Source organism: Entelurus aequoreus, linkage group LG02, assembly GCF_033978785.1.
Source record: "Entelurus aequoreus isolate RoL-2023_Sb linkage group LG02, RoL_Eaeq_v1.1, whole genome shotgun sequence".
Classification (NCBI taxonomy): domain Eukaryota; kingdom Metazoa; phylum Chordata; class Actinopteri; order Syngnathiformes; family Syngnathidae; genus Entelurus; species Entelurus aequoreus.
In genome coordinates this window covers 58,284,600-58,297,578 of record NC_084732.1, presented here as the reverse complement: position 1 = coordinate 58,297,578, position 12,979 = coordinate 58,284,600, and positions in this window count along the sequence as shown.

The following is a 12,979-nucleotide window of genomic DNA, read 5'->3' as shown; positions in this document are numbered from 1 at the left end:
GACACTGATTTTATGACCTAGTATATACAATAATATAAACGAAGTCATTGTATTTCATTTAGGATCATTTCATATCTTCATTTAAATAAAAATATATTTTTATCTTTTTTAGATACAGTCAAATAATGTGAACATGTATCGTGACTAGGATGGTAGAAGGTGGGGATTGAACCCCAGTAACCAGCAACCCTCCGATTGCTGGCACGGCCACTCTACCAACTTCGCCACGCCGTCATTCCTGTACATTTCTCTAGTAACAGTAGTGATGGGTCCTGCAACACAGATGCATCGGCGCATGCGTCGAGCTCATAGAGCAAAACCCTGTGTCGGTGCGTGTACCGCTTTTAGAAAGTCACGTGACCGATCATGAGCTGCTTTGGTCACGTGACCGATACGCGAACTGTATCGCACTGACGCCTCCTCTGTGCCCTGTGAGCAACGTTCCCTCTAAGGTGCGCGCCTGCGCAATTGCGCAGTGCTCAAGCGTCCTCCGCGCACACCGTGCGCCGCACAGCCTATATATGCCGCGCACAGCCTATATATGCCGCGCACCAAATCAAACCCATCTGAATTCTAAACAAAATAAACACATTTATTCTGTGTAATTTTGAAATGCAACTTTGAGTGACAGTGACAACAAGCGGCCCTAACGGTGTTCGTCAACAACACGCATTGCGCCGCTTCCTAATAAACACAGTTTGGCGCGCAGGCGTCAGTGCGATACAGTTCATGAGCGGTCACGTGACCAGAACAGCTCATGAGCGGTCACGTGACCAAAACAGCTCGTGTTCGGTCACGTGACTTTCTAAAAGCGATACGCGCACCGACACAGGGTATCGCTCTATGAGCTCGACGCATGCGCCGATGCATCGGTGTTGCCGGACCCATCACTACCTTACACCAATGTTCCTTCTAATATTTCATGTGTGTGAGCAAATGCAAAAACACCCTGAGCATTCAGTGGAGCACATGTGAGCAACATCAGACGTGCACACTATGTCCACACCAGCAGCACCTGTCCCAAAGCTGACTTAATAACAAGATACATGTTTTATTTTAATAATCAAATGACAGCAGTCTCTTTCATTAATTTTTTTTTCCTATTCTAAGTGATTTGGCCCATTTAAATGAATATGGCAAATACAATATTGTTTTTCAGGAGCTGTGTGCTGTAGTGTTTTATGTCTAGGTGGGGGTCAAGCTTTGGAAATAATTTGTACCCCTTTCAGAGATCACATTTATTTCCGCTTAATATATATTTTTATTGGCAGCACGGCGGAACAGGGGTTAGTGCATGTGCCTCACAATACGAAGGTCCTGAGTAGTCCTGAGTTCAATCCCGGGCTCGGGATCTTTCTGTGTGGAGTTTGCATGTTCTCCCCATGACTGCGTGGGTTCCCTCCGGGTACTCCGGCTTCCTCCCACCGCCAAAAACATGCACCTGGGGATAGGTTGATTGGCAACACTAAATTGGCCTTGTGTGTGAATGTGAGTGTGAATGTTGTCCGTCTATCAATCAATGTTTATTTATATAGCCCTAAATCACAAGTGTCTCAAAGGGCTGCACAAGCCACAACGACATCCTCGGTACAGAGCCCACATAAGGGCAAGGAAAACTCACCCCAGTGGGACGTCGATGTGAATGACTATGAGAAACCTTGGAGAGGACCGCATATGAGGGTAACCCCCCCACCCCCCTCTAGGGGAGACCGAAAGCAATGGATGTTGAGTGGGTCTGACATAATATTGTGAAAGTCCAGTCCATAGTGGATCCAACATATCAGCGAAAGTCCAGTCCATAGTGGATCCAACATAATAGTGAGAGTCCAGTCCACAGTGGGGCCAGCAGGAAACCATCTCGAGCGGAGACGGGTCAGCAGCGCAGAGATGTCCCCAACCGATGCACAGGCGATCGGTCCGCCCCGGGTCCCGACTCTGGACAGCCAGCACTTCAACCATGGCCACCGGACCTGTGTAACTCTCCCTCCACAATGGAAAGGGGGGCAGAGGAGAAAAGAAAAGAAACGGCAGATCAACTGGTCTAAAAAGGGGGTCTATTTAAAGGCTAGAGTATACAAATGATTTTTAAGATGGTACTTAAATGCCTTTACTGAGGTAGCATCTCTAACTGTTACCGGGAGGGCATTCCATAGTACTGGAGCCCGAATAGCAAACGCTCTATAGCCCGCAGACTTTTTTTTTTTTGGCTCTGGGAATCACTAATAAGCTGGAGTTCTTTGAACGCATATGGTACAATACAATCAGCAAGATAGGCTGGAGCTAGACCGTGTAGTATTTTATAAGTAAGTAGTAATACCTTAAAGTCAAATCTTAAGTGCACAGGAAGCCAGTGCAGGTGAGCCAGTATAGGCGTAATATGATCAAACTTTCTTGTTCTTGTCAAAAGTCTAGCAGCCGCATTTTGTACCAACTGTAATCTTTTAATGCTAAACATAGGGAGACCCGAAAATAATACGTTACAGTAATCGAGACGAGACGTAACGAACGCATGAATAATGATCTCAGCGTCGCTAGTGGACAAAATGGATCAAATTTTAGCGATATTACGGAGATGAAAGAAGGCCGTTTTAGTAACACTCTTAATGTGTGACTCAAACGAGAGAGTTGGGTCGAAGATAATACCCAGATTCTTTACCGAGTCGCCCTGTGTAATTGTTTGGTTGTCAAATGTTAAGGTGGTATTATTAAATAAATGTCGGTGTCTAGCAGGACCCATAATCAGCATTTCCGTTTTCGTGGCGTTGAGTTGCAAAAAATTAGCGGACATCCATTGTTTAATTTCATTAAGACACGCCTCCAGCTGACTACAATCCGGCGTATTGGTCACCTTTAGGGGCATGTAGAGTTGGGTGTCATCAGCATAACAGTGAAAGCTAACACCGTATTTGCGTATGATGTCGCCTAGCGGCAGCATATAACTGCTTAGGAGTGCAGGGCCAAGAACCGAACCCTGGGGAACTCCGCACGTTACCTTAACATAGTCCGATGTCACATTGTTATGGGAGACGCACTGCATCCTGTCAGTAAAATAAGAGTTAAACCAAGACAAGGCTAAGTCTGACATACCAACACGTGTTTTGATACGCTCTAATAAAATATTATGATCGACGGTATCGAAAGCAGCGCTAAGATCAATAAGCAGCAACATAGATGACGCATCAGAATCCATCGTTAGCAATAGATCATTAGTCATTTTTGCAAGGGCTGTCTCCGTAGAGTGATTTACCCTGAAACCGGATTGAAAGGGTTCACAGAGATTGTTAGACACTAAGTGTTCATTAAGCTGCTGTGCAACAATTTTTTCGAGGATTTTCGAAATAAACGGAAGGTGGGACACCGGTCGGTAGTTTACCATGAGGTCAGGATCGAGGTTAGGTCTTTTGAGCAGAGGATGAATAACCGCTTTTTTGAATGCTAGGGGAACAGTGCCAGAGGAAAGTGATAAGTTTATAATATTTAGCACTGATGGACCTAATAATACAAAAAGCTCCTTGATGAGTGTCCCAGGAAGAGGGTCAAGTAAACATGTTGTTTGTTTTATCCCACTTACACGCCGTAATAATTCCTCCAATGTTATTTCATCAAAAAGAGAAAGACTATTTTGGAGAGCGGTATCCGTTGTATATACAGTCGTATCTGTGTTAATATAACCCAGTTGTAGCTGGGATGCGTTGTCTTTAATCTCCTTTCTAATGACTTAAATTTTCTTATCAAAGAAATTCATAAAGTCATCTGCCGAGTGGGTGGAGCTACTGGGAGGAGTCCCTTGTTGGGTTAGCGATGCTACTGTACTAAACAAAAATTTAGGATCGTTTTTGTTGAGGCGGATGAGCTTTGAGTAATATTTAGCTTAAGCTAAGGTAAGCATGCGTTTATAAGTTATTAAACTATCATTCCATGCTTGATGGAAAACCTCAAGTTTAGTCGCGCGCCATTTGCGTTCCAGCTTTCTACATGATAATTTATGAGCTCTAGTTTCTTCTGTAAACCATGGGGTCCGCCTTTTAGGAGCCCTTTTTTGCTTTAGCGGTGCTATACTATCAATGGTTTCGCGCAGGGCATCGTCAAAGTTGTTAGTGAGGTTATCAATAGAGCCGACATTATTTGGGAATGGTGCCATTACCGAAGGCAGTAGGTCAGCAAGAGTCATCGTTGTGGCAGCATTAATGTTGCGGCTGCTATATATCATTATTATTAGCTTGTTGACAATGAGTCAGAACTTCGAATTTTATAAGGTAATGATCGGACATTACTTTAGTACACGGGAGTATCATAACTTTGGAGGTGGTGACACCCCTGACAAGCCCTAGATCTATCGTATTACCGTTGCGATGCGTGGGTTCATTTATTATTTGTGTAAGACCACAGCTATCAATTATGGTCTGGAACGCCACGCACTGAGGGTCCGATGGGGTATTCATATGGATATTAAAGTCCCCATTATGATTATATTGTCGGCGTGCATCACTAGATCAGCAACGAACTCTGAGAATTCACTGATAAAGTCCGAATAGGGCCCAGGGGGGCGGTAGATAACAGCCAGGTCGAGAGGTAGCGGTGTGACAGACTTCATAGTAAGCACCTCAAACAATTTATATTTATTATTTAGGTTAGGGGTAAGGTTAAAGTTTTCATTGTATATTAGTGCGACCCCCCCCCACCCCTTTTAAGAGGACGGGCAATATGTGCATTTGTATAGTTAGGAGGAGATGCCTCATTTAGCGCGAAAAAATCGTCTGGTTTGAGCCAGGTTTCGCTAAGACCAATGATGTTAAGATTGTTGTATCTAATGACCTAATTAACTAATAACGTTTTGGGAGACAATGATCTTATGTTTAAAAAGCCCATATTATAGGTAGTAAGCTGTTTTGACGAGTTTTTGTTGAAATTATCCGTAGTAGCGATGTTAATAATGTTGTGTTTATTATGCATAGTGCACTTTAAATAGCTTCGACCATATCTAGGAACTCATATGACGGGAATTTTCAGATTGTTTGCTTGGTGCTGCGATAAACTGAACGCATCATAATTTGCCACCTCAGTAGAATGCATGTCCACCTCTGACACAGTCGCAACAGAAAAAACATTTTGTGAGTTGTGTATTATTCTAAGAGAATTGCTATGCATACAGGGATTATCCAACCTGGCGCTGGCCAGTTCCTGCTTAACTGACTCCTCACCCGGACTAGCAGACTCTGTAATTGCCTGTGACCGGGCTTGCTCTAGTGTAGTTAGTCAAGTGTGACTCAAAGAGTAGTCTATGTTCTTAGACAGGATGATGGCGCCTTCCTGGTTAGGGTGAAGGCCGTCTCTCATCAGCAAGCCTGGTTTGCCCCAGAAAGAGGGCCAATTATCAATAAACGTTAGTCCCTGTTGTCTACAGAGGATAGCCAGCCACTTGTTAAGCGAGACTAATCTGCTATATCACTCATCATTCCCTCTCGCAGGCAGGGGGCCAGAGACAAGTACTCGATGCCTGGACATCTTTCTAGCGAGATCACAAGTCCTGGCTATGTTTCTCTTTGTAATCTCTGACTGTCTCATCCCAGTGTCATTGAAGCCAACGTGTACAACTATATTCACATAACTAGTGGTGCGATTAGCCTGTCGTACGTGTTTACTAGGCCTGTTGTGAGTTAGCTCCCTAAGAATAGCTTCAATGTCAGGTGCTCTGGCCCCGGGAATACACTTAATTGTGGCTGGTTTGCTAAGCTTTATGTTTCGGGTGATGGAGTCCCCTATGACTAAGGTGTGGTGCCCGGTAGACTGGGGTGTAGGACTAGCTAAAGAGCTAAATCTATTATGCGTCTCAACTGGTACACCGTAGCTTATAGGTCGCTTAGGACTGCTACAAGCTGGGCTAGTTAGCTTGCTGCAGCTAACGCTAGCAGATGTGTCCGCAACATCTAAAGTTACGAGATTACTCTGCCCTAACTGGCGGACACGGCCCTCTAGCAGAGCCAGCCTATCGATGAGTAAGGTGCACAAAGCGCAGGAAGCCATGCTCACGGTATTTTCTGTCACCGAGTGAAGTTCCTGCTGTCTTCCGGGAAGTGGTCACGGTGTGCGGGGAGTAGCTTCCTTCCGACCGGCGCCGCCTTACTCCGCGCTAGCTTCGTTAACTTAGCAGCTAGCTAGCTGCGGGAGGGGTGGTGAGACAGAGATCGGGTGATTTGCAAGTTAAATAGGACTACTATATATGTTTGGGAAGTAGTAAAGAAAGCTGCAAAACAATTAAAAGCACACAGATAGAACGATACTTAGCTTTTTCGCAACAGCGAGCAGTCAGCGAGCAGTCATGCATGGCGAACCGGAACCAGAAGTATATGCACCCGTGAATCCATCTGTGTTGGCCCTGTGATGAGGTGGAAACTTGTCCAGGATGTACCCCGCCTTCCACCCGAATGCAGCTGAGATAGGCTCCAGCACCCCCGCGACCCCAAAAGGGACAAGCGGTAGAAAATGGATGGATGGATATATTTTTATTAACATTTCTGTAATCTAGTAACAACATTCCATGATTAATATTCATACGACAAATTAACATTCTTGATAAATGACAGTAGATTATTAAGCACATCTGTTTGGGGAGTCATAGTGTAACGATCTGGAATTGAAACTTTGTGTGTTGTTGGAGTTATCCGACTTTTTATGTGGCCGTAAATGCATCACTAGCGAAGTGTGGTGAGTGCTTGCGTTGGTGCAAGTGAGAGAAAGAACGGCTGCTGTGGTTATGACAGATGACAAAGAGTTGGCTTAAGCCTGGTTTGTACGACAGACAATGCCCAGTTTTGCGAGATATACGTTTTTTTTACTATGTTTTTGTTGTGGTTACGGCCGACAAACAGTTTTGCTCAATAAAGTGATGGATGGAATTCCTGCCCTCTTTAAATCGTCCCTACAGACGTAATAATTTACCAGTGTTGACGAACATTGTTTTCTCTGTTGAGGCCGCTTGTGAGTAAGCTGTTACTCACAGTTGCTTTGCAAAATCATACAGAACAAATTGTTATGTTTATTTTGTTTATAGTTCAGATGGGATTTGATTCTGTGCGCAGAGGGCGTGTGAGCAATGAGCAATTGCGCAGGCGCGCACCTTACAGGGAACGTTGCCTTGCACACGAACACATTTAGAGCTAACATTTTTAAAAATATGCAACTTTTTTGGCATTATTTGTCATCAAGAATTTGTCATGTTTCCTTCTTCCGCTGTCAGAAAGATGTACGAGTTTCCTGCACTGGAAGGCAGAGATGTGGGCGCGGCTTTGCAGCAGAGAGGCCCTGGATTGGAATATTGACATTCTGTAAATATTAATTTTTACACTTGGAAATATATTTAACGTTCACATTTAGATTTAACGTTTAGGTTTAGTTTTAACATTCAGTGGTCACATTCAGATTTAACATTTAGGTTTAGACTTAACATTTAGATATGGCATTTAGGTTTAGATTTGACATTTAGTGCTCACATTTAGATTTAGATTTAACATTTATATGGAATATTTAGGTTTCAATTCAGCATTTAGGTTTCGATTTAACATTTATCGTTCATAATTAGATCTAGATTTAGATTGAACATTTAGGTTTAAATTTAACATTTACATTTAGATTCAACATTTAGGTTTAGCTTTAGATTCAACATTTAGATTTAAGATTTAGATTTAACATTTATGTTTAGATATAACATTTAGATTTAGACTTGATATTTAGATTTAATATTTATATTTAACATTTTGGTTTAGATTTAACATTTAAATTCATATTTAACATATAGATTTATATTTAAGATGTATGTTTATATATACCATTTAAATTTAGATGTAGGATTTAGGTTTAGATATAATATTTAGATTTGGATTTAAGATTTACATTTAACATTTAGATATAATATTTAGTCAACATTTAATTTAAACTGAAATGTGATTAAAATAAGCTAAATGTGAGAAAAGTGAGTTAAATGTGAGAAAAGTGAGTTAAGTCCAAGAAAAGTGGGTTCAATCTGAGAAATATATCTGCTAGAAAAGTTTGACTGAACGTTTACATTTGGCACCCCATAAAAAAGTACAAAAAAAAAAAGTTTTCAGTATATATCCCAAGGTTTTTTGTGTGCCCAGCTTAACATGGCACCGCTACGCAGAGAGGAAAGAGTGGCTTTAAAATGTAAGTTCTTACGATTTAGAGGACTCTTGGGACTGCCTATTGCATATCATGCTGTTACGATATGCTTTACTTTAGTTACTGCCTTTTAAACTTCTTGTTAAATATTCATACTCAATAAAGATTAGCTTGGAATGTATTTTAATGTTGACTCCTTACATTGATACTTATAGAATATTCATGTTGAACAAAGATTAGTGTGGCAAGTATTGTGCATGTAATAAACCCCATGACCTGTTGACTTATGCAGGAGTGGGGTTGAACAGATTGTACAAAACAACCCTTAAGGCAAGTGCATGACATCTTGTTCTGTTTAGCAAGAACATAATAAAGTGTGAGGGGAAAGAACAAATGGCCCACATATGTACCGTTAAAAAATCATAACAAAGGGACTTTTCACAAGTCTTGTGGTTCCACCTTGCAACCACAAGAACTATAACGCTAATATGAAGGCAAACAAGAATGATAAACTTCCCCTCTTTCTGGCATAAAAAGCTATTGATTTTGAATACATATCCTCTTGCCTTTCCAACCGGTGTGGTGATTGTGTTGTCAAAAGCTTCTGAGTGCCTCTGTAAGTATTTATATTTTTGTTGATGCAAATAGATCTAACTGATTGAAAATTGAAATACGTGTCTGACAAAGTTGAGCTATTTTTTGTTCATTTAAATTTGAAATAATGACTGATTAGAAGTGTATGGTGTTGCTGTATGGATTCAAACACGAAAGACCATACAGACTTCTGTATTTCTCAAAAACCATATGACTTGTCTCCAGTGTGTAGTCCATGTCCAACTCCTGTACATCGTCATCAAGTGAGTTTACAAAACTGTTAACTGAGTATCATACTTTACTTTTATTTAAAATCTGAAAAAATAAGACAAGCAATAGTCATATAATAAATCTTCCATAAACTATTTTATAACTATTAATTAGGAACAATAGCTTCAAATGTCTTTACAGTACTTGCCTTATAGAATAAGAAAGAATGAATGCATTATAATCAGTGTAGCCACAGTTATGTTAAAAAAGTAATCTGATTACTGATTAAGCCTTTGAAAAGTAATGTAGTTACTTTCCTGAATACTTAATTTTAAATGTAACAAAGTTAGATTAGAAATGACTATATTAGGTACATTTTGTCACCAGCATGGTTTACAACAAACTTTAATATCGTTATCTTTATCTGACAAAAGTCAAAATAGTTGTTATGATCCACTGTCTGGATCATATTCTGTTTACGTTTTCAAGTCACTTGTGTTTTCAGCACCTCTTGAGTTTGTTTGTTTCAGTTGCCATGACGGCATATTGCACTCAGCTGCCTTTGGTTAGTGTTCGAGACGCTCACCTGTTGTCCGGGCACTAATCAGAGGGCTATTTAGTCTTTGCCCTGGCCTCACTCGGTCTGGCTTCCTAGTTTGTTTTATGCAACAGATGATGACTTTTGTTCCCTACTCTATACCTGCTAGCTTCCACGTTAGGCTCTTTTTACTTGCTAGCTCCCACGCTAGCCCATTTAGTTTTTGCCTTAAGTGCTATAAGCATGTTTTTCTTTGTTCCCGTCTGATTTATGTCTTAAATAAATCATTTCCTACCTGCACGCTGTGTCCGAAGTCCGTTGCATCCTGAGAGAAGAAACGATGCGACCTGGTCGTCACAATAGTATTTATAAAATGCCCATCCGTTTCCCCTCTCCATTGTTTTTGTATGTTTGTGTTGCTTGCTACTTAGTATGTATTGGTTGTTTGGTTGGTTGGTTTCATTTTTTTTTTACACACATACAATACAATTAAAATGTAATACATCACATTTTTCCAGTTGTTTCATTACAGCATATCCGAAAAGAAGTAGGATGAAGCAGAGTTTATTTAATACTACTCCTTTTCGTATCATAGAAGTTGTATCCCTTTTGTATAATAAGTATGTCAACAATTATTAAATACATAAATACATATTTGACATATAAGCATATAAACATTAATTTCAATTCTCATAAATAAATAGCTAAGTAATTTAAAGTTCACCTAGGAAGTAATTTATAGTTCACCTAAGAGATGTATGAGATTATACAATTTTTCTTTACATGTTTATCAGGATTCTTCTTCTTTGTACTTTGTGAACACTTTTAGTTTGAACATTTTCTTAAACTGAATCATAATAAGGGAATAAGCGGTAGAAAATGGATGGATGGATGGATGGGAAAGAACAAATGGTCCAGCTATGTACCGTTAAAAAGATCACGGCAAAGGGACTTTTCTGTTGTGAAAGAAACAACAGAGTCTGGTTGCCCCGCTGTTGCTGCTTGCTCCTGCTGCTGAAGTTTGCCGTTCAAAGCTAAGCGCTATCTTTCTATCTGTGTGCTTCTAACTATTTTACAACTTTCTTTAATCCTTCCCCAACACATTTAGTTGTCTTATCAAACTTACAAAGCACCCACTCTCTATTTCACAGCCTCACTTTCAGCCAGCTAGTTGCTAAGCTAGCAAAGCTAAGCTAGTCCTGGTCCGAAGCTACTCCGCTCTGAAGACAGCAAAAACTTGTAATCTTGCTAGAAAGATGTCTCGGCATCGAGTACTTGTCTCTGGAGGCAATGATGACAGATATAGCAGATTAGTCTTGCTTAACAAGTGGCTGTCTAGTTTTTGTAGAGAACAGGGACTAACGTTTGTTGATAATTGGCCTTCTTTCATGGGCAAACCGGGCTTGCTGAGAAGGGGTGGCCCTCACCTTAACTATGAAGGCGCCATCACTCTTCCTAGAATCATAGATTACTGGTTGAGTCACACTTGACTAACTACACTAGAGCAAGCTCAGACACAGGCAATTACAGTGCCTGTCAGCCCGGGTGAAGAGTCAGTTAAGCTAGAACTAACCAGTGCCAGGATGGAAAATTCCTGCACACATAGCATTTCTCGTAGAATAATACCTGACTCACAATATGTTTTTTCTCTAGTGACCGTGCCAGAGGTAGATATGCATTCTACTGAGGTGGCAAATTATGATCTATGTTGCAGAAGGTTTTCAGTTCCATATATTCCTGTTCAGCAAACTTTTGTGTTGCTGTGTGAATGTCCATAAGTGTAGATGACTGTGCACTTAAATCCAGATCTTCTTGTTCAGTAATCCCTTGGAGCGTTTTGTAGTTAAATGTCAATATTTGTTTTTCGTCAGACTCCTTTATCGTTGTTGTTGTTGTGGTTGCTCTGGGAGCTTCAAAATGTGTCCAGATCCTTGATGTCTTTGACAACCAATGTGCTTCTGGACATACTTTCAATTTGATGTAGATTTTGCTGTTGGCACGCCAGGTTGCCTGAATTTCCCCTTCTTCCTCAAGTTGGCGTGCTTTCTTGGGCGGTATCTGCATTGCGTTTAGTGACGTGCTCGTTCATGTACACATTTGTACTCATAAGATTTTTTCCCTGCCATTTTGGATTTCCTTTTGGCAAGCTTCACAATGATGACCGGCGTGGTGTTGTTGCCTCTTCTATTCAGTTAACCCATCAATGTTGTGAATATCGAAATAATTTCCCTCCGTTGCAGAAAGTTAACAACGTGTTGCTCTGTTGAAGCAGGTCTAGTGTCGTCTAGTTCTCCTCCGTTGTCAACTGCTCTTGCATAAGCATCGAGAAATGATGCGCAACCCTACAATGATGATATTTTCTGTCGCGTAAACTGATCCATTTCCCCTTTGAAGTTTTCCAAAACACTGATATTCCCCAGATCGGTGATATCTTGTAGCCTGCCATTCAACTGTTGGCGCAATGTTGCTATCTCCTTTTTAATGTTCTCCACAACACTGCTGTTGTCCCAACGAGTGTTCAACCGTTGGCGAAATGTTGTATTCTCCTCTCCAGCGTCTCCATTTTCTGTCTTAGTGCTGTGTTGTCTTCACTGAGAATGTTTTTTTTTTTTTTTGTCCTGTACAGCTTCTCAGGCAAATCATATACAGTTGATGTAGATGCCCATATCGGCTGTTTAGATCCACTTTACAAAAGAGAAGTCTAGGATACTTCTCTTGTTGCCTTATTTGTATTTGACTTTATTAAATGTATTTATATTATCATTTGGTGCAGCCGAAAGAGAAAAAAAGGAAGACAGAGGGGGAAATTGTGGGGAAAGGGGATTAGACAGAGAGACAAAAACAACAACAGCAAACACAACAACAACAACAATAGAGCAACATCAGCAAATATGACATGTACAAATATGATGGTAAAAGTAATAGCAAATAAGCAGTTAGCGAAAATAAAAAATAATACAGAAATGACAATGAGCATTATTACACTACAAATGGAGCAATACAAATACCAATAGAAATAGCGCTATTGATAATGAACAATACCAATACTTTACCTTTATTATCAACAATACAGTTGTTCAAATGCAACAATACATATATGTAATGATAACTTGAGATACGAAAGAATGCAGAAAAATTGAGGGGAAGAAAGAGAAGCAACCTACATTAACCTTGTAGATTGCTATAGTAACAATAGGTTAAGCTTTGTCAGTGTGCCATGTGTTATACCCAGTTTACCCTAGGGCAACAACATTGATATATGTTTGATGAAACGTTATTATATGCATGAGTGTATGTATGCATATGTACTTGTATATGTACAGAATGTGTATATGTGTTTGTACAGTGAATGTATATGTACAGAATGTGTATAAGTGTTTGTACAGTGAGTGTATATGTACAGTATGTGTATATGTATGTTTGTATAATGAATGTGCGTGTGGATGTACGAACTTTGAGTATGTAAATATGTACTGTATTTGTATATGTATGTGGGAGCGT